The following is a 25886-nucleotide window of genomic DNA, read 5'->3' on the forward strand; positions in this document are numbered from 1 at the left end:
TGGATGTTCTCTACAACATATCAAAATTCCATAGCAATCTGATAAACGAGAGAAGAGATGTGGCCAAAACATTGGACTACATGCCAGCTGAAAATTTTCTGAAAGTCTCCTGGAAGTTCACTGTTTCGCCACTTTCGGACCTTAAACGTGCTCTAAATTAAAAAAGCTTCTTTGAAAAAGCTAGGAAATTTCCTAGGCATGAGGATACATGGGCAGATCATGAAAATCCGACATCGGATGAAGATTTTATGGTGTTTTTGCTAAAAGATTGGGTTCTGAATTTTCTGGTGACGTATTTCGGCAAAACTTTTCATTTATTCATAAGAATTCTCATCTATTCATCAACAAATCAGCAATATTATAATTCTATGAAGAGAATACAAAATGGATACTTACTTGAGGAGTCTCCAAGTCGTTCGAAAGATTAACATGGTCGGCAGTAACATTGGGAGCACCATTACCTCCATTTGGTCCCAATTCTTGAGGATTCTCTTTCTCACTACCGTTCGAAGACGAGTGAACGGCATGACCGTGTTGATCTTCACGACAATATTCTCCTGGATATATCCGCAACAATCATTATTATTTTATTCAAGAAGTATCATGATTGATTATACGAAAAAAATACTTACATCGACTTCTTCATTAGTGTTGGATTCCTGAATTGTGTGTGTGGGAGCAAGATGAATACCGTCAATGACCGATGGAGGAAAATTATGAAATAAATTAACAATATTTGTTTTCGGATCCTAATCACACGGATAAGAAAACCGTGATGATAAGAGAAGTGCTAACAACTCACCAAAGAAGCGGCTGGGGACTGCACACTATTCGCTATCATCCTATAATTCCTAGTCCTGAGTTCTCCGCCTCGGAGACTTTCTTCCATTTCCGTGAAGTCTTCGTCGATTCGAGCTCTTACTGTACGAGCATCCTCTGGTAAAATTGATAAGAAATTAAGATACGATTATTATGTCTTCATAAAAGTCATATAAAGAATACTTACTTGTGAACATCCTGGAAGTACTTTCCTCTTATCACCACTAGAAAGATGTTTCAGCCTTGGCCTCTTGGAAACCATCTCAGTAGAGGGAGGTTCTTGCACCGGAATCCGAGCATCCATTGTGAAAGCATGTAAACGAAGAAGTGATTCCAAAAGGTTACATAACCTGGAGTTGCATAGGCGACCCGGTCGGAGCAAGGGTACAAATACTCACGCCAATTCAAGTGTGTGCAATCTAGAGAGGTTTTGATTTGGTTGACTGATGGTTTTTCCTTCCGAACATCTGGAACACACTGATCAAGACCCATTTGTCGAGCCGCTCTATCGATGTTATATTCCCCCACCATAAATTCTCGTGCATTACTAATGAAAAGACGAAGGTACCCAAATATACCTCAATCTAAAAAATTTCCACCTATAAGTCCTTTCTCCGAAAGCGATTGTCTATGGACTGAGTCGAGACAGTACAACAAATCGGTTCACACTTCGTGTGATCATCTATGGATACGAGATCGAGACAATACAACAACGAAGTATGTTTACTTGATAAGAGGTTCGGACTTAACCAAACACAATAGGATTACTATCAAGTAAATAGGAATTAACGTTTGTGTAATTTACTTTAAATTATAATAACAACAATTATAATTGCGGAAAATAAAAGTAAATGACACAACAAGATTTTGTTAAAGAGGAAACCGCAAATGCAGAAAAAACCCAAATACCTTGTCCAGAATTGAATACTCTCAAAATTAAGGCGTTATACAAAATCAAACCAACTTCGTATAGTTGAGACCAAGCAACTAAACCTATAGTTCACCTAGTTCTGTCTGTATTCCCACGCCTCCGACCTGTAATAATTCACGTACTTGGAACAATTCCTTTGGTTCGTATTCGAAACAGTAAAGGAACAACAAATCTGTTTGGTATCAACTCTTTTCAACCAAGTGATGTGAGTTCGACAAAAGGCTCTTTTGTTTATCTCAATAAACTCCTTTGTCAGGTTCTTAGATCTATCTTATCTACAATTACCAAAGTAATTGTTAAGATTTTGCAATCAATACTTTGAATCACAAAGAATCGTATTGATGACGATCTACACAACTAATCAATCCAATCTACTACAAGGATAAACCGATTATAGTTGAATCCTCTTTTACCGAAACAAGTATTGTGCACACCAAAGATTATGAACCCAAATCAGAAATCTTCAAAGTCTTCTTTGTCTTCAAATCTTCTTAGATCTTCAATAAACACCTGCACACAATCAACTTGAATCTCTTGTGATCAATCATGCATAGAACGGAGTCTGTTAAGAATGGATTATCACAAGACATCTTTAGATCTACAAACAGTCTAAAGATCCCCGTCGAAACTTTGATCTAGTTTGAGTGAATCTTATATCAGAAGAGAATATTCTTAAGCATAAACAAACTAGGTGCAATCAAAGTTCAACCATCGTTAGTCAATCAAATCGAAAACAAAAGATAAACCGCAATTATCTAGTTTCCCACCAACGGTACTAATAAATCTTCTCAATCCCAAAGAAGTCTTTAAACCGAGCGGCCGTAAGAGATTTCGCCTAATTAGGTTACTTTCCTCTCTGAATAGGCGGCTTCACCAGTAACAACACAACTGAGGTAGTTTTGCTGGCTCTGAGGATTAGTTTGCACGAAATTAAAACTTTGATATTTATAGACAAAGAAGTTTGGACACCAAGGAATTTCCAAAACCGAAATATTCTCAAGATATGCAATATATTCCAAATTCGGTTTCCATAATTCCTGTAAATGCTTTGTCCAAATAATGACCGAAAATCTCCAACTAGTAAATACACATTACTAATTTTCATTTTCCAAAAATAAAATTAAAAAACTTAAATAAAAGATTCTCAACTTATTTTCCGATCAAGGATTTTCCTTTAGATATTAAGGAATATCTTTGAACAATTATAGATAAGCGTTACTGCACATGTTCAAAGTATGTCGACATCTTTACTTTGTAAGTCCTCTTTCATACTTATAATCTTGAAACCGATTTTCCACACTTCGAAACAAGTTTAGAATTGGTTCATCTGACCTTCAAGAACTACGTGATTGATCAAGAACACTCAATCACCAAACATGGGTTTCATGGTTCTACCAAAACAAGTTTCGGTTCTACCTCCATGTGAGTAGTTTGCATAGTCAGGCTAGTTACCAAAATTCGGTTGACTAGATACTAGGATCAGTTCCCCACATATATATGGTATCTAACTTGTACTTGTTGCACATGTCCATAGGATCGGTTCCCCTTTCTACTAAAAACTTGTTGCACCTCATACAAGGATCGATTCCCCTTTTGTGATAGGTTGCACTTCTTACTAGGATCGGTTCCCCTTTTCCAAGAGTTGGTCATACCAATAACACTAAATCGATCATACCATCTCAGGTGATTACTTAATCGGTTTCACTAATAAAAGTCACACCAATACAAAAGTCAGGCCTTTGTGAATAGTTTTACCAAGAACATAAACAAGTCATTAGCGATTATACTAACACATATTGGTAGTTCAAAATATATGCAATGAATAACAATACCAATAATGCCTAGCGATTTCCATTTCGATTCACAAAACAAGTTTATAAATTTACTTCCTTTAAACAAATGTAAAACATTGTTTCCTAGGATGAAATCTTCACCTTATACCCATACATAATCACAATAGCATTCAAACGATTATGTCGATATCTTATATACAAAGTTTAATGGTTAAGCAATAAACCTCGTATTGTATTCCCAAATACTATGTATAACTAGAGTGTAATCATTCATGCTTCGCAGTTATGTTTTCAATATGCATTACTTGAAAGATACGTTAGGGAATGAAACAGTTCAAGTCAAATATCACTAACTGATATATAGGATTTTTAATTGTTGTTGTAGTAAATAAGATTCGAACTCTAAGACTTGTGAAGATTAAATTTAAGGATTTAATGAAAATAATAAGAGCGAGATTTACTGGGACTAGGATTCCACCGAGTTCATATCATAGGGCTCAATTATTTATTCTCAACAATTATCGCTCAATAAATAAAATAACATCGACTCTTATTTTGCCAAAGTAGATTCTCAAAATATTAGTTATAAATCGTAAGCATGGGACATCAAACATCTAAGCAAGCATGACCCATCAAATAAAATAATAACTAATTAATTCAAATCATAATTCTATTTTAATTGGTTCAAAAGTCATATAGAGAATAGAATAAATTCACCCATGTATGAAATTCGGATTCCTCCGTCAACCCAGTGTAGGGGTTTAGCTCCTCATGCAAAAAACACTCTCAAAAGATAGAAACATAGCTCAAAATGTGTTTTTATTGAAGAAAAATAATTATACAAGGATTTTGCAACGCTTTTAGCTTGTTACAGAGTCCACCGTTACAATATAATTCAAGTTCTGTTGCTGAAGCTGATGTTACAGAAAAACTATATATGGAAACTGTCGTAGAAAAACTATCACTAAGCTGAGAATATGCGACAGTTCTTAAACGACAGACCAGTAATGTAGTCTGTTGTTCTTCTTCTTTTCTGCAGCAGCAGAAAAATCTGCTCTGCGATCCTCTACTCTTCTCCCAAACTCTCGATATCCCTTCTCTGTGATCCCAACACCCTATTTATACCTCGCAGAAGAATCAAATCTCCATAATAACTCCGCTTGATTTTCTTTATTCTCTTTCCAGATACGGGAAATATCTTCCCTTTTATTTCTCAATCACGCATCTTATGCATCTCAGCACGTTTCTAAACACCCCTTGGTTGAGTCAAACTCTTGCCAGGCTGAGATTTCCACGTGACTTCAGCAAAACAACCCAAGAAAAACTCGTGTTCTTCTCACCTCCCTGTTTTACCAAAACTTCGTGGATAACTCAATTTCTTCGAGTCAAAGTCCATTTCCGAGCCTGTTTGATCGAAACAGGCCTAAACCATTATTAATCTGTCATTGAGTTGCACCCGAAACTCCCCAAAACTCTGCCAGAAAATATCGCAGGTAACTCCGAGACTTCTCATTTTTTTGCTTTAACTCTACGATCCCAGCCAAATTTAATCGATTCCAAGGACCTTACCAGACTTGTTTAACTCCATTAAGATCATTCCAACCAAATCCAGCGATTGAATCTCACTGAAATTCTTGAAGAGTCGAACCCTAATTTTTTTCCCCGAAATGGTTTACTTTAAATCCACCACTCTAGCCAATTCCAATCGAAACGAAGCCCATTACCTGTCCTGTTAGGTCAATTAGAACAAACCCATTTAATTTCAGCCCTTTAGTCTCCATAAAACTCGCCCAATTTCAAAACCCTAATTCTGTTTCCATTAAAACCATTTTCCCGCCAAATAATCAAATTCAAAATCTTGAAGATGACTGCCCCTTAACCAATTCCAGTGTCCCTTTAGCAATCTGGGGTACATTTAGCAATTCTTGGGGTGCGAACAGCAATTTGTGGGGTAGAAAGAGTATTTTTGGGCTGTAAATAGTGAAAAACTCCTGGGTGCCTTTATCAACTGTTCTGGGACATTTCCGGGGGTGTTCTTATCCAAAATTGTGGTGCCTTTAGTACTTTTCTGAGGTCCAAAAACCACTTTTCGAGCTGATTTCTCTATAAGAACTTATTTCCTAGAAAATACTTAAAAGAAGTTTATTAGCAATAAAATGAGGCCTAGCTAATGTAATTATAGGTGAAAAAGCGTCGCACTTGCGTGCTTATCAAATTCCCCCACACTTACATTTTGCTAGTCCTCGAGCAAAACAGAAGAAAACCCGCTACACAGCTGGTCATATAATAAGAGAGAGACCCGCTACACAGCTGGTCATATAATATATATATATATATTTTATTTTATTTATTTTTAGACGCAAGAAAAGAGAAAAGACCCGCTACACAACTGGTCATAACCCTAACAATCATAAAAAAAAATTATTTTTTTCAAGACCCGCTACACAGTTGGTCATAACATGTAAGAAAAAATGAAAAAGACCCGCTACACAGCTGATCATAACTTGGAAATTCCTGAAAAATATAAACTAAAAAGTTAATCTCTCCCCCACACTTAAACATTACATTGTCCTCAATGTAATTGTGTCATCCAACGCAAAATTAAGATGGGAAATGCAAAAAGTAAACCAATATAAAAATAAAATAAATATACCTACTGGAATGCACAGAAATGGATCCCCAAAAATTAACAACCTGAAAATCTGGGGATCTACCCAAAATACATTATTTACAAATGACAGCTTCACAATTATGCTATGAAAATGTGGTGACATTGAAACTGTCTGAAATAGAGGATTACCCCCAAACCTAGTTTTTACTTCACATGGAAGTGAGTATAGAACAAAATATGGGCATACTATTGGGACTGGGGAAATATCAATTGGTTCATGCACGATAACAGGAATAGGCAAGTCCTCTAGGTACTTAGATGCAAAGTAATCCAACAACACTTTAGAAGCACGCAATTATAACCCTAAATTAGGAAACTTTTGGAAGTCTAGGGGTCTAGAAACAACCTCTAAGTTGGGTGAATTATCTTGTGGGATGGATTCATCTATGAAATTAGGCAAATCATCTATACAATCATCCACAAGGTCATCTACATATTATGTATGGAACAGAGAGTCACTACAAGACTGATCATCATCATCATTAAATAATCTTTGGCATTCCGGAATTCTTAATCTTTGTTCCAAACTAAGTGGTGTGTATTTGTAATACTTCTCATATATCATTAGCGGGGATTCTTCAATTACCTCATGTGGAGCAGAAACTCCATACCATTGCCTACGCTTATATTCATCAAGCGTCATCTCAGATGAGGTTTTCTGATAATTTGACTTTCTAAGCTTATATTCCGCCAGTGTCATCTTAAGTGACGTCTCCCCCGAAGAATTCATCATCCTCAAAATGTCCCTGAAAAGAAATACAAAAAGAAACGCATAAAAAGGAGAAAAAAATCTAAAATGAAATGAAAATATTGTACAAAATAAAAATAAACCTAAAAATAATCTACAAACAAGTTCGCGTCGGCGGCGCCAAAATGATAGGATTTTTAATTGTTGTTGTAGTAAATAAGATTCGAACTCTAAAGCTTGTGAAGATTAAATTTAAGGATTTAATGAAAATAATAAAAGCGAGAGTCACTGGGACTAGGATTCCACCGAGTTCATATCATAGGGCTCAATTATTTATTCTCAACAATTATTGCTCAATAAATAAAATAACATCGACTCTTATTTTGCCAAAGTAGATTCTCAAAATATTAGTTATAAATCGTAAGCATGGGACATCAAACATCTAAGCAAGCATGACCCATCAAATAAAATAATAACTAATTAATTCAAATCATAATTCTATTTTAATTGGTGCAAAAGTCATATAGAGAATAGAATAAGTTCACCCATGTACGAAATTCGGATTCCTCCATCGACCCAGTGTAGGGGTTCAGCTCTTCATGGTAAAAACACTCTCAAAAGATAGAAACATAGCTCAAAATGTGTTTTTATTGAAGAAAAATAATTATACAACGATTTTGCAACGCTTTTAGGGTGTTACAGAGTCCACCGTTACAATATAATTCAAGTTTTGTTGCTGAAGCTGCTGTTACAGAAAAACTATATATGGAAACTGTCGTAGAAAAACTGTCGCTAAGCTGAGAATATGCGACAGTTCTTAAACGACATAGTAGTGTAGTCTGTTCTTCTTCTTCTTCTTCTTTTCTGCAGCAGCAGAAAAATCTGCTCTGCGATCCTCTGCTCTTCTCCCCAACTCTCGATATCCCTTCTTTGTGATCTCAACACCCTATTTATACCTCGCAGAAGAATCAAGTCTCTATAATAACTCCGCTTGATCTTCTTTATTCTCCTTCCAGATATGGGAAATATCTTCCCTTTTATTTCTCAATCCCGCATCTTCTGCATCTCAGCACGTTTCTACACACCCCTTGGTTGAGTCAAACTCTTGCCAGGCCGATATTTCCACGTGAATTTAGCAAACCAACCCAAGAAAAACTCGTGTTCTTCTCACCTCCCTGTTTTACCAAAACTTCGTGGATAACTCAATTCTTCGAGTCAAAGTCCATTTCCGAGCCCGTTTGATCGAAAAAGGCCTAAACCATTACTAATATGTCATTGAGTCGCACCCGAAACTCCCCAAAACTCTGCCAGAAAATATCGCAGGTAACTCCGAGACTTCTCACTGTTTTGCTTCAACTCTACGATCCCATCAAAATTTAATCGATTCCAAGGACCTTACCATACTTGTTTAACTCCATTAAGATCATTCCAACCAAATCCAGTGATTGAATCTCACTGAAATTATTGAAGAGTCTAACCCTAACTTTTTTCCCGAAATGGTTTGAAAAAGCATGGGTCTAACAACACCACCCAATATTTCTCTTAGCAATATGTATGGACTAACTCCGAAATACTTTGCTAGAGAATCAACTAGAAAGTCAGACTCAATCTAGATAAAAGTATCTCAAGGAGTTAATATCTCTCTCTTGATTTTATTTTTACTCAAGATAAAATTAATAGCGAGTTTTTATCAAATACAAGGAATAACTTGGACGGTACCAAAGACCAATGTCCAAGGATCAATCAATATCAATCAACAACCAAAGTTTGGATTTCCAATTGATGATCACGAACGCACAACCTGTATTATTTCAATTATATAAAATATAATGCGGAAAAGAAATAACATAGACACCAGAAGTTTTGTTAACGAGGAAACCACAAATGCAGAAAAACCCCGGGACCTAGTCCAGATTGAATACACACTGTATTAAGCCGCTACAGACACTAGCCTACTCCAAGCTAACTTCGGACTGGACTATAGTTGAACCCAATCAGTCTCCCACCGATCCAAGGTACAGTTGTACTCCTACGCCTCTGATCCCAGCAGGATACTGCGCACTTGATTCCCTTAGATGATCTCACCCACAACCTAGAGTTGCTGCAACCCAAAATCGCAGACTTGATAATAAACAAATCTGTCTCACACAGAAAAGTCTATCAAAGGATAAATCTGTCTCCCACAGATAAACCCTAGGTTTTGTTTTGTCTTAAGATATGAAATCAATGTGAACAGAAACCAATTGATAATCCGGTCTTATATTCCCGAAGAACAGCCTAGATTAATCAATCACCTCTCTACAATCCTTCCTGACTACACAGGCGGTTTGTCGAGGAATCACAAACAGTGAGACGAAGATGTTTGTGACTTCTTTATCTTGCCTATCGGAGAACTCTCACGATCTCAAGCCAATCAAAGATTGTACTCGTACGATAGAAGATGCAAGATCAGATCACACAACTACGATAAAGGTAGTATCGGTCTGGCTTCACAATCCCAATGAAGTCTTTAAGTCGTTAACCTGGTTTTAGAGAAGAAAACCAAAGGTTAGAGGAGAATCGACTCTAGCGAGCGCACTAGTATCACACAGACATGTGGGGATTAGTTTTGCACAATACTATATGTCTCCTTTATATAGTCTTCAAATCAGGGTTTTGCCTTAGTTACAAAGCAATCCATATTCATCGTTATATGAAAACCTGATTTAGATTCAAGCTAATATTTCTCAACCGTTAGATCGAAAACTTAGCTTGTCACACACACTTGGGTAGACGTTCACTAGGTTTGTGAAAATCATGCCCAAACGTGTACGTGTATGTTGGTTCAACATAGTAACCCAAAAGGTTAACCATATGAGCATTTCATATTAACCTTGTTCTTCTTCACCATAACTAGTTCAATTGACTCAAATGAACTAGTTAAAGAGTTGTTCAATTGCTATGAGATCTTATGTAACTACACAAGACGCAATTGAAACAAAGATGATTCGATTCGATTGAATCGGCTCATGAACTTTATAGCCACGGTATGCATAAAGCATTCCTTAGTAATTTAAGTTTCATGTTCAGAGCATGTCTTTAGATCATAACCTCTTAAGCTCATAAACAAGTTCGCAAACTTAAGACAACTGGTGGAGTTTTCCAAACTCAGCAGAAAATATCGGCAAAGATACTTTCGCCAGTTCGCGGACTGAGTTTTTGGACTTACACGCAAACGAGTTTTTGGAAAATCCCAGCAGAAATTATCGGTACAAGAACTTCCGTCAGTTCGCGGATTGAGTTCGCGGACTGGGTTCGCGGACTTGGCAAAGCCAATTCCTCCGGTTTCTCTCAATCAACAAAGTTCGAAAACTTCGGATTAAGGAATACATGGTTATGTATTCTAAACTCTCATTCCAATCATTGAGACATTCTCAGAGGACGTTATATAGCCGTTAGTCACAGACCGTTTCGCGTCAGAGCAATTCTCTAAGTAATTGAAATTTTTCATGACTTTCGTCACTAGGTGAAGCTAAACTTGATCAAAGCGAAACGCTTTACCAACACATGATTTCGAGATATAGATAGGCGAGATATACTCGGCTCGAAATATCAAATGTGTATGATCCAGTCTATATAGTATACGACTTTTCTCCCATAAGAAGTAGAGATAGAAGAGATAGACTTTTGAGTGATAGATTAGTTCAAGTCTCCACATACCTTTTTGTTGATGAAGTTCCACGGTTCCTTGAGTAGATCTTCGTCGTTGTATGATGAATCTCCATGAAGTCCTTGAGCTCAACTATACTTTTCTATCCTAGTCCGAGACTTAGCTATGTAGGCTAGAAATCAAGACTTATAGTTTTGATCACTAACATTGACAAACATGCTTGAGATAGCAACGCATGCGAGGTCGACCGAGCTATGCTCTAACAATCTCCCCCTTTGTCAATTTTAGTGACAAAACTGTTAATACATATGGAATACAAAAAAGATAAACTTTACTGGATCCTATTCCATAGTCTAATCTTCAACGTTCCCTGAAATCTTCGTCCTTTCAAGTACTCCAATGATCCCAAAGGTTGTAAGTTTAGCACCACCGTTGTTGAAGATCCGTAGCTACAACAATGAGAGAAATCGAGATTCTCGATCATTATTATACAGTGACATAGTTTCATTATGTAACATCAAAGTCCAATTGCATCACGACTTTAACAACAATACTATGGTGATATGTATCACTCCCCCTTAGTCAATACTCCATCTCGATCATGGAAACCACTCCCCCTTACACAGTGATCCGAAAACCATATGTATTTGTAGTATGAACTACATTATTTCTCCCCCTTTTTGTCAATAAAATTGGCAAAGGTAAAAGAACGGGATCGTAATGGAATTTCCACAAGAGACATTTCATAGACTAAAAGAAAAATACATACCAACTTAATTTAGATGCAATCATAAAGCCGAAGTTAAATGCATTCATCAAGGAGTTTTAAGATACAAGATAACCCCTATAAAATTCCACAGTCGCACAACCCGCAAGATATTACCATTAAGCACAAGTTCAAAAGAACTCTCCCCCATTTGATGTCATTCCCGAGAGAACAACAAGAGCGACCTTAATTTCGAAAGAAAAAAAGGATTTTTAATTGGACACCAAAAAACATATGAAAATGATTTTCTATATCCAAAACTCAATCAAATTAATCACAAGTAAACCCATGATTAATTTAATTAGAATATGCAACTAAAGCAAACCACAAAAGTGATCAATTTAATTGATTGTGCTCAACATAAGTAAACTTACGGAGATACGACTAAGGTAATCATACGGATATGACTAACTTAATCGTTCACATACTCAACATAAGGAAAACCTTACGGAATATACGACTACATCAACCAATAGAACATAGTTAGTATAGCCGTTCATATACTCAACACAAGAACTTGTGGAATATATGAAAACTCAACTAGACTAATTACAAGAGAACCGATAATTAATCTAATTGGAATACAAACAACCAAATTAATCACGAAGGTAATCAATTTAATTGTCAAAAGTTTTGCTCGAAAAAAGAAGACTTTCGGAGCAAATAACTAAATAACCAACCAAGATGATTAATTTAGTTCATAATGCTCAATATATAGCATCTTATGGAACAACCAACAAAGCCAATAAGAATAATCGACTTCGTTGTATCGTGCTCAACATAAGACACACAATGGAGCCTTCACGGTAAAACATAGCAAAATGGATCAATGAAGATCAATATCGTGGATAACATACAAAGATCTATTCTATTTTCCATCATAACGACATAATAGACTTTATCCTTGTCAAACAAAATATTTTATCCTATTTTCCATCAAATACATGACTGCATAGGCATAACTTTTTTAATTTTCAAAAGTCCATTCGTCCTTTCATCAATACGAGTATCAATTTATGAACGACTTTACTTTTGACACAATATGGGACCTTCAAGTTCACTGACGTAAACAATACATATCCCATAAAAATATTGTAATACTTCAAAACAGATTAATACTGCAATAATATCATCCTCTAAATATTTTTAGAATTTAAAAAACCAATAAACCTAAAAAAAACATAAGAATATGAAAACAAAATAACTATGTGTAGTCACAATCATCGCTATCGAAAGCACTAGTTATTCTTCCAACTAATCCAAAAAAAAGACATACTAGACAACCAACTAGACCCAAGATCAGACGAAAAACTAAATCCTGTCTGCAACCAGGGATTGAACAAGAACGAGTTCCTCAGTTGCCTTCCTTAGTTCGTCTTTTAGGTAGTCTAGTTGCGATACTAAGTTGTTCACGTACGACCTTAAAGTCTCCAAGAAGATTTCCTACCAGTTGTGAAGAAATCTAAACTGGAAGTTTGTCTTCGTTTTCATGATCAAGAGCATGAAAGCATGAGATATCAATGGGACATAGCTCAACATCATCAACCTTGTTTCTTACCTCCATTGTGCACCAAAAAGATTTTTAGAGAATCTTTTTGGACCTCTGGAACACATTATATATCTAAGGAATTCCATCAAACCATAGAAAACATGATGTTCGTGAGGCTTGGTGCGTGTACTAGAGAAACGGGCCTATGAAAGACCAGGAAACCCAAAGAAAAGAAAAATAAATAGATGTTGAGGAGAAAACGGAATAAAGTAACATCGAATGTAGTACAATCCTGACAGCTTTCTCAAGACGAAAAATCCTGAGAATCAAGAGCATCCCTTTTTAACAGGACAAGAATTTAAAAGAGATGCAACATGAACATGGCAGGGTGTAATAAGATGAGCATATTGCTCATCATTTTTTACTTCTTCTTTTTCCTTTTCATCGGTATTTAACGAACTACCTGGTTTAGTTGAAGAAGTATTATCAAGAGACGATTTAGAAGTACCTGGGTTAACAACATTCCATGTTTTCTTGATATTCCGTCTTACTCTGTTTATGTGAATCTTCAGATCAGGGACTCGATTGTTGACATGTAAGAAATCTGAATTGGATTCACAGTCCTTTTTGAGAAAATTAGAGGAACTTAACTCGTTTTTCTTTCTTCTGTTCCTTTTTATCCTTCCAGACTGATTCACAACATCTTTCACACTTTTGCTATTTTTCCTTCCACCATTATAGGCATCCTTCGGTTTGAAGACATAACTAGGAAAAGCCTTATCACAGTATATCCCTTGAGGTCGAACAGGGTTGATTCCAATCTGTGATATAGGTTTAACAACTTATTTAGACATCCAATTAAGAATGTTGTGAAGTTTTTCATTCCTTATCCAAAGACGACACCTTCACTTGGAGTGTCCTTTGTTTCCGCAGTAATAGCAGTTGAAGGACTTACGTTCAGTAGTTCTATTTTGAGCAGATTTAGAAGAAGTAGAATCCTTGTTTTTGCACGCTGACACAGGTTATTCACATGGAGAAATATTAACAGCTTTAACAAACTTAGTCTTACCACTGTTAGGAGCGTGTGTTCCTCCTCTTTGATAAGTCTAACTAAGAACAGAATTAACTTAGTTTCTCTTATCCGGAATCGAATTGGACTAAACAATTCATCCCGAAAACCTTTTCTTTCATTATGCCATAAACAATTCATACAAACCAAATAAATCAACTTGCATAATTATTCACCTCAACCGGAAGCAATTGAAACAACAAAGACATTAAAGCACCGCAATTGCACCGAAATTTTGTAAGCCTAAACAATTGATACCACAAAATAAAACAAGATAACAATAGTTTTTCTTAACCGGAACCAATTGAATCACACACACATTCATACACACATAATGGAATAAAACATCAATTGTACCGAAATTTTGTTAAGCAGAAGCAAAAACATATAAGCAATAACATTAGGTTTTTCTTAAACAGGAAAACAATTAACTAACAATATTGTTACCTCAAATTTCGCATTCTCTTCTCCAATATGTTTGCATCTTCTTCCAGGGAGAATTAATATCGAGATATCATTATGTTGTCACCCTTATGGAAAACAAAAGAATAACAACAACCAACCTTTACCAGAAAAAGGTTGAAAACCGGTTTTTAACTATTGCAAGCAAAAGTTGAAAATCCCGAAACACATATGCTTTTATGCTAAACCAAATGATTCAACATATTGTGACTTTTTCACACATTGTTTCAATCAGAACCCCTCATGATCCTTTGATAAATCCTACCAACATGGGCTAGAACTTAATCCTGCTAAACCAAAAAGTCACCCAAACCATAAGGGTTCACAACATTATGAGATCGAATATCAAGGTAGTAAAATCGAAATCAAACATCCCATAAACATACATAGGAATAATATAAAGCATTCAAGCACATGCTATGTAAATCAAAAACTATCACAAGAAAAATTATAAATCAAATAATTTTATTCATAATAAGATAGTTTTATTCAGAATAGACCTAATACAATCATTAAAATAAATCAAAAATTGATGTATATTTTTCTTTGCAACTCAGTTATTGGGAAGAACATTTCTCGTGACCGAGTGTTTTTTGACGCTCTTCTTCAATTTTCATTCTTGGTTCCAAAACTCTGATTTAATTTTTTGAATTCCCTCAAGAGTTTCTGGATCTTTTCGAGAAGCAAATCCCAGTTCTTTCTGAAAACAATCAAGTTGTTTACCAAGATTTTCAAGATGACCTAGAAGAGACTTGTTGATAGAATTTGGTGAAATTATTTTAACAACATCATTGTGGGTTTGTCCCCCAATCATTTGACTTATAGTCTTATTAGAGACAACCGTAATGTTCCTCATTTCATCAAAGTCATCTCCCGCAATGAATTCACAAATTTATGTGATTATACATGGAAAACCGAGATGCCTCTTTATTCTTTGTGAGGAAATAGAATCTGAGATTTTGATCATTTGGATAACAATAATTCCGCAGAGATCAATTTGAGAGTCTCCTTTCAACATGAAATAGACGAATTCAGCAAAATCCTTATCCCAAAACGACTTATCTCTTGTACTTGCAAATAGGGTAGCTAAAGCAAGTTTACCGAATACCCTTAGGTGGAAGGGTATATCTTTTGTTGGTAGTCTACCACTTTCCCATTCTATTGATCTTCCAATGAGATGTGTTGAAATGGTATCGTGTTCAATTTCAACTCCAGTAATCAAGTGATTACATTCCTTATTCTAATTAATAGCATTACATATTGTCTTACGATCAACATAGTAGATTCCTCGACCAACAAGAGTAACAAAGGAAAGTTTTTTATGATCAATATTATGGATATTTGCATAAAAAACTCTTACCATATCAGGTGAATATTTTTCAAAACCAAAAAGTTTTCCCCAGTTTCGATCTTGAACAAACTTCACATAATCCTTATCTTGGACATCTGGATCAAATTTATTTTCAGTGGTAAATTCCATTCCCTTGAGAGTTTCGTATTTCCTGAAACAAAAGTTGTCAACAAAACGAGCGAAATCGTTCAATACTGTTAGGAAATCTGATCTTATCAATATCATCAATCCTGACCCGATCATCAGCTGGTTTGGTTCTTGATTTCCTTTTTCCCATATTTGCAAAAATATGAAAAACCCTAGTTACGGTTTTGACCAATCTTCCCCAATATGTTTGAACACATAGCAAGAGATTCTCTTTTATAGGAAGAGTTGATATTGAAGACCGGAAATAACTAGTTTTAGGAAATACTATCAAAATCGGAAACCGAGACTTGTGGGGATACAATTCCGATTTTATATCCAGTTCTTTCTTTTGGAAAACCGTTTTTTCATGTTTTTGTCCAAAGGTCTGTTTACTCTTTTATTACCAGAATTTGATAATATTACTTGAAGTTTACTCAAGAATTTTCTACTAGAGTATACAGAGATAAATTTGAACAAAATATGATATTTCTTAAAGATACCATCAGAATCATAAACCCGGTAATATTTCAAAAGATCACTTGCTTCAGTAAAACAGTTGTGATGTGTATGAAGCAATCCATTGTTAATAGAATTATTAACTGAAAACTCGTTCCTTGTAGGATTACATATTTTCCAAAAGCCGCATCCTAGACTGCGATACATTGACAGTTTTAGCTCTGAAAATGTACATATATATACTTTGGTAGTTTATCCAAAATATATTTAAGATTCTAGATTTTTCTAGAACGCAATAGCCATGGTCCACATAATGAAAAATTCTGAGAGGAATCTTATGCATTTTCGAGATACAACCTGCCTCATAGAGTATTTTACTATTGTTACTAAGCATGTTAGTATCCAGGACAATGATATATAATTTTATGATATCCTAGTGATTATGTAAGCCTCTCAAGACATACATGGACATAAATCCAATCCCTAAAACATTTAGGAACAAGAGTATTACAAAACTCATCTGTGTCTTCCACCACGAATTTTTGAAGTAGTCAAATCCTGCCGTTACTTTAACTGAATCGACCATTAGATTCAATTTATTATAGGATGGATCGCACCAAACGCAGATTGTTAGATATTTTCGTGGTTGCCTGCTCTGATACCAATTGAAAAGACGAGGATACCCAAATATACCTCAATCCAAAACTTTTCCACCTGTAAGTCCTTTCTCCAAAAGTGATTTTCTATAGAATGAGATGAGACAGTACAACAAATCGGTTCACAATTCGTGTGATCTTCCATGGATACGAGATCGAGACAATACAACAATGAAGTATGTTTACTTGATAACAGGTTTGGACTTAACCGAACACAATAGGATTACTATCAAGTAAATAGGAATTAACGTTTGTTTAATTTACTTTAAATTATAATAACAACAATTATAATTGAAGAAAATAAAAGTAAATGACACAACAAGATTTTGTTAATGAGGAAACCGCAAATGCAGAAAAAATTCCTTTGGTTCGTCTGTATTCCCACACCTCCGACCTGTAATAAGTCACGTACTTGGAACAATTCCTTTGGTTCGTAATCCAAACATCAAAGGAACAACAAATCTGTTTGGTATCAACTCTTTTCAACCAAGTGATGTGAGTTCGACAAAAAGCTCTTCTGTTTATCTCAATAAACTCCTTTTTCAGGTTCTTAGATCTATCTGATCTACAACTACCAAAGTAATTGTTAAGATTTTGCAATCAATACTTTGAATCACAAAGAATTGTATTGATAACGATCTACACAACTAATCAATCCAATCTACCATAAGGATAAACCAATTATAGTTGGATCCTCTTTTACCGAAACAAGTATTGTGCACACCAAAGATTATGAACCCAAATCAGAAATCTTCAAAGTCTTCTTTGTCTTCAAATCTTCTTAGATCTTCAATAAACACATGCACACAATCAACTTGAATATCTTGTGATCAATCACGCACAGAACGGAGTCTGTTAACAATGGATTATCACAAGACGTCTTTAGATATACAAACGGTCTAAAGATACCCGTCGAAACGTTGATCTAGTTTGAGTGAATCTTATATCAGAAGAGAAGATTCTCAAGCATAAACAAACTAGGTGAAATCAAAGTTCAACCATAGTCAATCAAATCAATCAAAAACAAAAGATAAACTGCAATTATCTAGTTTCCCACCAATGGTAGTAATAGAGCTTCTCAATCCTAAATAAGTCTTTAAACTGAGCGACCGTAAGAGATTTCGCCTAATTAGGTTACTTTCCTCTCCGAATAGGCGGATTCGACAGTAACGACACAACTTAGGTAGTTTTGCTGGCTCTGGGGATTAGTTTACTCGACATGAAAACTTTGATATTTATAGACAAAGAAGTTTGGACACCAAGGAATTTCCAAAGCCGAAAATATTCTCAAGATATGCAATATATTCCAAATTCGGTTTCCATAATTCCTGGAAATGCTTTGTCCAAATAATGACCGAAAATCTCCAACTAGTAAATGCACATTACTAATTTTCATTTTCTAAAAATAAAATTAAAAACCTTAAATCATTCTCAACTTATTTTTCGATCCGGGATTTTCCTTTAGCTATTAAGGAATATCTTTGAACAATTAAAGATAAGCGTTATTGCACATGTTCAAAGTATGTCGACATCTTTACTTTGTAAGTCCTCTTTCATACTTACAATCTTGAAACCGATTTGCCACACTTCCAAACAAGTTTAGAATTGGTTCATCTGACTTTCAAGAACTACGTGATTGATCAAGAACACTCAATCACCAAACATGGGTTTCATGGTTCTACAAAACAAGTTTCGGTTCTACCTCCATGTGAGTACTTTGCATAGTCACGCTAGTTACCAAAATTCGGTTGACTAGGTACTAGGATCGGTTCCCCACATATATATGGTATCTAAATTGTACTTGTTGCACATGTCCATAGGATCGGTTCCCCTTTCTACTAAAAACTTGTTGCACCTCATACAAAGATCGATTCCCCTTTTGTGATAGGTTGCACTTCTTACTAGGATCGGTTCCCCTTTGCCTAGAGTTGGTCATACCAATAACACTAAATCGATCATACCATCTCAGGTGATTACTTAAGATCGGTTTCACTAATAAAAGTCACACCAATACAAAAGTCAGGACTTTGTGAATAGTTTTACCAAGAACATAAACAAGTCATGAGCGGTTATACTAATCACAGATATTGGTAGTTCAAAATATATGCAATGAATAACAATACCAATAATTCCTAGCGATTTTCCTTTCGATTCACAAAACAAGTTCTTGAATTTACTTCCTTTAAACAAATGTAAAACATTGTTTCCTAGGATGAAATCTTCACCTTATACCCATACATAATCACAATAGCATTCAAACGATTATGTCGATGTCTTATATACAAAGTTTAATGGTTAAGCAATAAACCTAGTATTGTGTTCCTTAATACTATGTCTAACTAGAGTTTAATCATTCATGCTTCGCAATTATGTTTTCAAATATCACTAACCTCAAGCGGAAGGATGATGTTGTCGTTTTAGCTCCTTACTTCTTCACTTCTTCAAGTATTCACAATACTTGTAATGTCTCATATCCTAATACTTTCAAGAATTCATTATACATACGCTTGATTCCCGTATTCAACAACACAATAACCTGTATACATTCATTCCATAAATGTCGTTGTTGATATTATAATAACAAAGCTAATACTCCCCCTAAAGGTAAGATAGATAGATTTTATCAATCCGCACGTCATTGTTATTCCTTTGTAGTCCATATAACTACAAGTATCATATGATATGCTACTCCCCATTAGTCTATGATTTTACTATTTCGTTAGATAAATGTTGTAGATGGGGAAAAACGATTTGCTGGTTTTTAAGGAATTGAGGAGACGACCGTACGGAGGAGACTCCTCCAACCGAGCGAAATGTTAAACCTCACACAGATGCATCGCTGCAAAGGGGGTGCTTTAGATTCGAGAGATCAATCTGTAGTACTCCGGCCTAAATCAAGACAATGACCGTTCCAGAGTAAATTCGGTCACAAGAGAGGATGGGTTGATCTGTAGGAGGGAAGCTGAGAAATGCGTGGAATCAATGGTAATCAAAGATTGTGGGTGTGAATTCTGAATATGATAAGCTCTGAATGATTGAAATTGCTCAATTGAGAGTAGTTGCTCAATTGATGAGTTGATGATCTCGTGTTGTCGATGAGACGTGAGATTGATGATACTGTTGATGCCGATCCTTCAATCATGATTCAGAGACTTATTTATATTGCTGGAATTTTAGACACCATGACCCCATGAAGTGTGACAGTTGATAGAATCAAGGAGTGGGGAAGTGGAGATCGTGTTTGAAACCAGTTGCTCAACGTGTAGAGACTTGGTCGATTTTCCACCCACTACCTCGTGAATTCCTTCAATTGATTGTACGACTTGCTCACATTCCATCGTGTGTTTGAACACACGTGTCGTAGACCGCCATACCAAAACCCTATGTGATATCCCCCCAAGTGACATGATCGACGTCTCGTGGTTTGTTAGTCAATTGATGACTTCGTGATTTGCTGGGACGATGAGTCCATGTAGTTGCTGAATTTCGAACATGATGTTCTGAAACTCATGAATTGAACATGTCATGAGACAAAGGTATAATTCTTACGATGAAGTGAGCAAGTATTGCTCATTCGATGGATCGTTGAATATTTATTGTTGAACCAATATTCATTGTTTTGAGCAAATATTTATCATCTGAGCAAGTTTTGCTCATGTGATGAATTGTTGAATATTTGATCGTCTGAGCACGTGTTACTCGTCTGATGGATTATTGGCAGCGTACCAAAAATATTAATTAGAATACTGGTCATTGAACCGAGCATAATTAATAAAATTAATTACCATGAGGTCGTCGTAAAATTATTAAGGTTGGAATATGGAATGATGATCCTTGGATTCAGAAACCCTAATTTGATCAATTGATGATCAATTCATGGTTCGTCAGAATTTGAACCATGGGACGAAGGAAGGAGCAACTACATGGGACTGTGGATCAACCATGTAGTGTCCATATGCTCACGTGAGCAAATACGAAGAACTCCTGAAGAGTTGACGATTTGTTGGTGGAAGAATGATTAAATGCTGGCTTAATCATTTATTCAAAAATGCTCGTCTGAGCCTTAGGTGAGAAAACCTAATTAATTATGACGAGGCGAGGGACCGACCATGGGGTCATGAAACCGGCCCCGGGTTGTCACGTGACCGCCTGACGATCACTTCATGAAAATCCAAAGTGTTTGGAAGAGTTTTGGACCTAATACGAGTAATTGTGCAAATTAGGTCAAAACTGTGAAAATTGATGGGACCGGCTTCCGTGAGCCAAAGAGCCAATCTTGGTCGGTCAAGATAGCGTGCTCGTGTCCCCAAGGTGTCCGCGTCTCAGTCCTGAGAATTTTGATATTTTCTGGCGTGCAATTGAGCATCCATTCGAGAAAATATTCCAAAATTAGGGTTTCGACGAAACTGAGGAAAACACCATGAGATGATGAAAAATAATTATAAAATAAGGAATGAGGAGGCGTGGGACCGCCGTGGTCAAGGCATGGTCGACCGGTCGTGACCACGCTCCCGTGGTGCCTTTTCCTTAATTTTATAATATTTTGATGATTTTATGAAAAATTCATGAATTTTGAGAAATTTGATGAATTTAGGGAGTTTCCATGAATTGAAGGAGTTTTCATGAGTTCAAGGAAGCAAAAAATATTAAAATAATAAAAACAAGGGTGTGTGGGACCGTGGAAGGCATGGCCGGCCGGCTTGGGCCGGTCCCACGAGTTTCCCTAATTTTTGTGTATTTTTCATGTATTTTTTATGAATTGAGGGAATTTTTCCTAATTTGAGAGAAATACCATGAAATCAAGGAATTTGATGAATTCAAGAAAAACTAATAATAAAATAATAAAACAAAAGGGGCGTGTGGGACCGGCTAGGGCATGGCCGGCCGGCCAAGGCCCGGTCCCACAAGTTTTCATAATTTATTTTATTTTATTATTATTTGATGCTTTGTGCAAAAATAACATGAAATCAAGGAGTTTTTTCATGAAATTAGAGAAATAATAATAATAATAATAAAATAAGGAACTGTGGGGTGTGGGGCCGGTTGGGACCAAGGCATGGCCGGTTGGCCAATGGTCACGCCCCACACTCCTTTCCTTAATTTTATATTATTTTTTATGGATTTATGGAAGTACCATGAAACCGAGGAGTTTCCTCGAGACGAAAGAGATTTGATAAAATGAGAGAATTTTCATCAAATCATGGAAAATAATAAAATGCATTAAAAATATAAAACTGGCGTGGGATTGACCACGACACGGTCGGTCGGTCGTGTGTCCGTGCTCCCAGCACCCTGGTCAATATTTTTAATTATTTATTATTTTCTTCTCTATTTTGCATAGGTTCATCTTTTCGTTGTATTTTTGAAATACTCGTTCGTGCGGTGACTGTTAGTGTATCGTCGTTGAATAAACCTTCACTATTTGAATCGGGGCTTACTTAGAGGTAGCTCAGACAGCTTTGAGAACCAGGTCCCCTTCATGAAACTTGTTAGGCTTGATCGATCGTGCCTTGAATATCTTCCGCTGACTCGGAATTCCCTGTTTGATGGAATTCCACGATTGTGGCACATATGGACACTCGCGCAGAAGAGAGTATCCAACATAGTGTTGATCATGCTTAGCCAAGTCTTCAGCAATAAACCTCTCGATGGAGCGACCGATTTGAAGAAGTTTTGAACCCAACCATTGAGTGTAATATTGCTGAGGTGAAGTTACCCACTCGTAGCTTTTGATGACTGCTAAAAATTTTCATGGGGAAAAGTCCCTGGACCATAGTAGCGTATTTGAACATTGGTAATATTGGAGCAAGAGGAGGAATAAGACTTTCCTGAGCTCGAAACCTTCTAACAAAGGTGTGCGGATATTCTCCAAGTTCCTGCGTAATCCCCATCAGAGTTTTTACTTCTTCCAGATGCTCAAACAGTGGTGTGTCCTCTGCTTTGTCTTCCGACTCGGAATCATTGTCGATGACAGGATGTGTTGAAGGCATCGTTATCCTTCCGGCATGAATCCAAGTTTTTCCAAGGACCATGTCGTACCTAGGGTCTTCCCGTATTATGAAAAACTTGACCTCAGTGCAGGTCAATTTTTCCGTAACTTTGAGAGTGATGAAGCCGTATGCGTCTCTGGAGATTCCTTCGTGGTCCCTAATTGATATGGGAGCGTGGGTGGCTTCCTGTCGAGTAATACCGGAAGCTCTAAGAGTTTTCAAAGGGATGATGTTGACAGCGGTACCAACATCGACGAACGCCCTTTTGAACTCGTTTCCTTTAATGTGCACTGTGGTGAGCAGTCCCCAGTCATACATTTCTTTGTCGGTGGCTGAAGATTCGGTGGTGGTTTCTTGGATCAGCAGACGTTTTCCGGACACGATGTGGTTCAGTGCAGCAAATATGTCTTTCCTTTGAGCTTTCGAAAGATATAACAACTCGCAGACATGTTCGATCAGAGATTGAACCGCTTCCTTGACATGAGGTTCAGAGATGGTAAAAGTTCTGACTTGGAGGGGTTTTTTGTGCACTCCCTCAGTCCCCAGGTTGAGCTCTCCTGATTCGACCTTTTCCTTGAATATGCGCTTCAAAATTTTGCAATCACTTGTGGGATGGCTGACGTATCTATGGAAACGGTAATACCGAGGATTTTCCATGGCCTCTTCAGTTGGTTCCTTCTTGACATAAGGTAATTTGATTGCACCATCTTGAATCCAGACATCGAGTAGTTCATTAACTTCTTCCATTGAACAGGGAAAATCAGGTGCTTCTGGATCTTCCTTATGCTGAGGAGGGATTTTCGAATTCTCCTTCTTATGTGCCTTTGAAGGGGTGGAGGAAGTCTGCTTATGCTGTGGTTCTGCTTTTCGCTTACTCCCTTCCGCGACAACATTTGTTGAAGGTTGCAGGTTGTACTGCTTGTTGATCAAACGCCTGCTTCCTCGAGTGTCTTTTGAATCCTCAGTCTTTGTAGACTTTGCTCTTTCCAAAAGAACGGGTGCAGTGGTTGCCGACCTCTTCGCAGCTTCGTGAAGCTCTGGAATCGAAGGTTCTCTAGCAAGGCCCTGTAGAACGGGAGCATGCCATTGATGCACAAGTCCACCAGTTGTTGCTCTGTGATGTTTGGGTCATGACAATCCAGATCTTGGACTCTGAACCTTTTCACATAATCATTGGGATTTTCACTGACCCTCTGAAACATCCTTCCAAGGTCGGAGAGGGTGACTTGTTCTGACACGAAGAATTTCCTGTAGAATGCGTTAACCATTTCTCCCTAATTGTTAATAGTCCCTGGTGCGATGTTGTTATACCAGGTGTATGCTCTGCCTTTCAGAGATTTTGAGAATTCCTTGAGACGTACGACATGATTGTGTTCACGTTCTCCCAGGTATTCGAGAAAACGAGAGACATGTTCCCTAGCATTGCCAGTTCCATCATATAAGGTGAAGGTTGGAGAAACGTAACCTTTGGGGAGTGGAATCCTCTGCATAGTGGCAGGATAAGGAGGTTGATGACGATGGACATGCGATGTTTTGTCTTTTCCACGGTTCTCCAAAAGGTGCTCCAGATCCTCGCGAGTGATGAAATTCGATAATCCCTTCGCTGATGAGTTGTCTGCAGCAGTTTTGTGAACTTCGTCGTCTTCTACTGTATGGATTAGAATTACTTCAGGATCATCGTCTAAGGATTTCTCCTTCTCCTTTCCCTTCTCTTGAGTCTTCTCTGACATCTTGTCAGTAAGAGTTCTGAGATAATTACACAACTCCTTCTGTGTAGCAGCCATGTCAGTCTGATTTTTTGCAAGAGTCTCCTGCGCTTTGATAATATCAGCAATGGTAGGTGGTGGATCTCCCCTGACTTCTTCAAGGTGTCGTCCGGACAGTGGATGACCTTCGGCGTGAGTAGGAGTAATGTCACCACCATCAGTGTTGGAGGTCGGAATTGTCTCCGGGATATTCTGATTGTTGTTGTTGCTAGTGCTAGCACGGTTTGTGTTAGGATTCGTAACTGAACCCGACCTGAGATCAACCATCTTGTGAAATTGTTAGATTGAAACCGAGAGAATGATCTCCCACTGTGGTCGCCAATCTGTAGATGGGGAAAAACGATTTGCTGGTTTTTAAGGAATTGAGGAGACGACCGTACAGAGAAGACTCCTCCAACAGAGCGAAATGTTAAACCTCACACAGATGCACCGCTGCAAAGGGGGTTCTTTAGATTTGAGAGATCAATCTGTAGTACTCCGGCCTAAATCAAGACAATGACCGTTCCAGAGTAAATTCGGTCACAAGAGAGGATGGGTTGATCTGTAGGAGGGAAGCTGAGAAATGCGTGGAATCAATGGTAATCAAAGATTGTGGGTGTGTGAATTCTGAATATGATAAGCTCTGAATGATTGAAATTGCTCAATTGAGAGTAGTTGCTCAACTGATAAGTTGATGATCTCGTGTTGTCGATAAGACGTGAGATTGATGATATTGTTGATGCCGATCCTTCAATCATGATTCAGAGACTTATTTATATTGCTGGAATTTTAGACACCATGACCCCATGAAGTGTGACAGTTGATGGAATCAAGGAGTGGGGAAGTGGAGATCGTGTTTGAAACCAGTTGCTCAACGTGTAGAGACTTGGTCGATTTTCCACCCACTACCTCGTGAATTCCTTCAACTGATTGCACGACTTGCTCACATTCCATCGTGTGTTTGAACACACGTGTCGTAGACCACCATACCAAAAGCCTATGTGATATCCCCCCAAGTGACACGATTGACGTCACGTGGTTTGTTAGTCAATTGATGACTTCGTGATTTGCTGGGACGATGAGTCCATGTAGTTGCTGAGTGTCGAACATGATGTTATGAAACTCATGAATTGAACATGTCATGATACAGAGGTATAATTCTTACGATGAAGTGAGCAAGTATTGCTCATTCGGTGGATCGTTGAATATTGATTGTTGAACCAAT

The sequence above is a fragment of the Papaver somniferum genome, chromosome 9 (genome assembly GCF_003573695.1).
Source record: "Papaver somniferum cultivar HN1 chromosome 9, ASM357369v1, whole genome shotgun sequence".
Taxonomy (NCBI): Eukaryota; Viridiplantae; Streptophyta; class Magnoliopsida; order Ranunculales; family Papaveraceae; genus Papaver; species Papaver somniferum.